Below are 3,879 nucleotides of genomic sequence, written 5' to 3'. Positions count from 1 at the left end.
CTCGGTATGGCAAAGGACGGTGCAAAGGAGAAGAAGCACAATTAGCACTTGACTCATTTTTGAAGATATTGTGTTTCTCATCTCTCAATCTTTCATTCTACTTGACTTTAGAGGCTAGACTCATATTTATGTAAATGAAAGGGCGGAGGGGACGTTTCACGATAGAATGAAACAAATAAAAACTTAAAACATACTCAAGTTGGCCCTTTTATTTTTTCTCCACTAGTCAATAATACCTTTAACAAGTTGACCCTCTTGTTCTTATAAAAACAAACAATTAATTTTACGACTTATAAAAATAAGATATAATCCTTTTTTGTTGTTCACTTATTGACCATTCTTCTTTACAAAGTATAGTGAAAAAAATAGTTCAGATCCGATCTTATTATGATATTATCCATCGTTAATTGTTTCGTAGCTCCTAGCAAATGTGAATCCGTGATGTGATTAGTCATCTTAAACCAAATCCCTTTTTTGTTTTCCTTGTATAACCAATTTATATAGTATTTACAATTACATTATGTATCATTAGGGTTGGAAGATTGATGTCTATCTCCAGTACTTTTTCAATCATGGTCAGTCACTTTGAATGTCTTGAATTGGCAAAAATATTTATCGTTCCATAGGTTCCAGAGACTATTCTAAGTTTCTCCCATATCATAATTAAAAACTTAAAAGGCACCAATCTTACGAATCAAGAGATGCTGATCTGGTGGAACTTCCACCGTGAAAGAGAAGATATGATCTACTTGGTACAAGAGTACATGTATACAGAAATGTTATGGAAAGAACTATGCGTTCGTAGATTGAACATGATGAGGCGATAACAGAAATTTTGTTACTAGAAACAACGGAAATATCACGTAAACTACAAGATATAGATTACGGTGAGTTGAAGCAAAAGCAACAGAAAGTAAAAATTCAAGATTTCATGAAATCGGAAATTGAATAGAAACCGAAAAACTAATCGGTGGGATTGGAAGGATCATCATTAGAAAATTTTCCACCACCTTGTTGGCTTTGCGATGGTCTTACTGGTCCCTCAATCAGCATATGATAAGTCATCATTCTCCTCCCTTCATTTTAATTTTATTCAATTATATAAAGTATATAGTACTAGATTGATGATTACTCACCGTATTTATTAACAAATACGCCGACCAAAAAAACATCTTAAACGAAAATTTATGTAACTAAAATTAAAGGTAAAATGAACAAGTAAAGCTTTGAAGGTATTGAACTATAACTATCTAGGAGACTTCAGCTATAATTAACAAGTAAAGCTTTGAATGTTTGAACAAGTCCTATATAGCCTTTCCATGTAACTATATTAGACCTTAACTAGAAGTGATATTTGCATCCATTTAATTTAATTCCGAGCACTCTTATCGTACGTATATTTTCATCTCTTTACGTTTTTCAACTTTCTATACGCTTTCCTCTCTCTTCTTTTTTTTCATTAGCTTTTCTAATCACTTCTCAATCAAGGTAGGTGTATCTTTTCTTATATAATTATTGAAGTATCCATGCCGTGTCCGTATCTATAAATATTTCGTTTTGCCGGTTTCCATCTCCGTTTCTGTACCCATTTCTAATCCCTCTACCCGTTTCAGTGCTACTTAGAGACCATGTTCATCAAGAAGTCCTATAAATATGTGAGTTTGTATATATTTGTGTTAAGGAAACACGAACCTGTTTGAAGGAATGGTTGTTGACCAGAAGGAATAGCTGACTCGATACGGCAAAGGTGGGTGCCGAGAAGAAGAAGCACAATTAGTACTTGACCAAACATTGTCTTTCTCATATCTTGTTATGTTTTTTCTTTAAACTTTAATTTTCATGATTTTAGACTTTCATTTATGTACTCGAATGGAGAGGGGTCGTTTTCAGGATAGAAACGTAAACTTTATTAATTTTCTCCAACTAGTCATTAATCTTTAATAAGTTGACCCTCTAGTTCTTATAGAAACAAATGATAAACGTATAAAAAATATTAACCCTTTTGTTTCTCATTGACTATTACTTGTCTAGAAAATAGTGATTCAATCTTATCATCGATGGTATTAGACCTCTTAAAAAAATTGAATTCATGACTCGTAAGCTTAAACCCACATATTTAAAGTCCACAGATCTGTATCCGAGATTGTGTTTTGGTTGAATGTGAGACAGTTATATAAATAAAGTCTTGCGGTATAAGTTTACTTGGGATAGTCAAAACCGATCACTAGATAACAATAAAGCATTCAAACGTGCACGCGGTTTGGATTATTGAAAGATATGATATCGGTAATTCCAAATAATATTTTATTAGGTAAACCAGCTGATGTGGGAATCAATGAGAAATAGTATGTAAAGACTTTTCGCCATAGTGAGCTTGTTCTTGCTCCTTTCTTTATTTTTTAGTTTTGTTTCCTCGTAATTCAAATATAAACTCTTTAAGGTGGTTTGCAGTTAGCTATAGTTTTGGTTTTCGGCTGAATCCAAATGTCATATGCTCTCTCTAGTTTTAATATGACCGTCAATATCTATGATACATACAATAGACACCAAAACAAGACGAGATAAATTGACAGAAAATTACATTATTGTATTGAAATGAAAAAAATAGACTAGAATGTAAAATGTCGTATACTATGAATAACATATCTTATTATATAAAATATGGTTTCAAAAGTTACTAGCTTACCGGATCCTGACATGTATTAATTTCAAAAATTACTAACTCATAAGATTGTGACAAGTGTCTTTACACAAATCTCTATTTAAAAAAAGAAGAATCTTTTAAAAAATATCAAAAAATAAAAAAATTTACTAATCATAAAATAAATTATAAATAAAATGTTACGATAAAGATACATGTAGTTCCTAAAGAAAATCCTTCTACAATAATCTTATTATATAAACCTTAGTTCTCAAAGTTGGTAATTCACCAGATTGTGACACGTGTCAGTTTTAATGAGCATAGATCAAAGTTAAAAATTCACCAGATTGTGACACGTGTCAATTTTAGTGATTTAATATCAAACCAGATCGTGACACATGTTAGTTTTAACGATCAGAGATCAAAGTTAAAAACTCACCGGATCATGACACATATCAATTTTAACGATTAAAAATCAAAATCAGTAACTCATCAGATCGTGTCATGTGTCAATTTTAACGATCAGAAATCACAGTTTTCTAGCTAAGTAAAACGAAGAACAAGATAATTGTAATCTTATTATATTAATTTTTTTTTTGTTAATCCTAAAAAGAAAATAATTGTAAATACACCCCTCTATATCTTATTATATAAAATATGGTTTCAAAAGTTACTAATTCATAAGATCACGACATGTGTCAAAATCTTATTATTTTGTAGATTATTAAAATAATAATTAAAAATTGTATTAATTATAAAATTTTGTAATTTTAAAGAAAAAGGAATCGTCCTAAAATTTTTACAATAATTAAACTTATACAAAACAATCCTACGTTATATTGAATTCCTTGGCCTAATCTTAAAAGAAAAAGAATTTAAGTATAAAGTTATGTATTCTCTCAGATATTTGTCATATATATAGAGAGGAAGACATTTTTCCGATGTATCAAACTCAATTAGAATTTTCAAACATGAACACTAGAGATGAAAACCAAAACTATGGAAATAACGAAAAGTCAGCCAAGAAAAGGAATATAACCATTATGAATAATGATCGGATTGTTATGAAAGAGAAAGCGCTTACCGCTGAACCTCATATGCGACTAAAAATAGCTACACTTTAAGCATGAGTCGACAAACTAAATCAATGCGTAAGTATAAAACTCATATTCAGCTTCATAGACATATTTTTTCATAATTGACTAATATTATTTAACAAAATATAGGGACTCCAGCTT

General features: G+C 30.3%; 1 long non-coding RNA gene across 1 annotated transcript; it reads right to left on the bottom strand.

The window, feature by feature from the left end:
• Positions 688-1,908, bottom strand: LOC104760447. Its single transcript, XR_762920.2, has 2 exons — positions 1,693-1,908; positions 688-1,076 (listed from the first exon to the last, which is right to left on the bottom strand). It is a non-coding gene; the product is annotated as an uncharacterized LOC104760447 (long non-coding RNA).

Source organism: Camelina sativa, chromosome 18, assembly GCF_000633955.1.
Source record: "Camelina sativa cultivar DH55 chromosome 18, Cs, whole genome shotgun sequence".
Lineage (NCBI taxonomy): Eukaryota > Viridiplantae > Streptophyta > Magnoliopsida > Brassicales > Brassicaceae > Camelina > Camelina sativa.
Note: the sequence above shows the minus strand (reverse complement) of the source record. Positions and strands in the feature narration are given on the sequence as shown.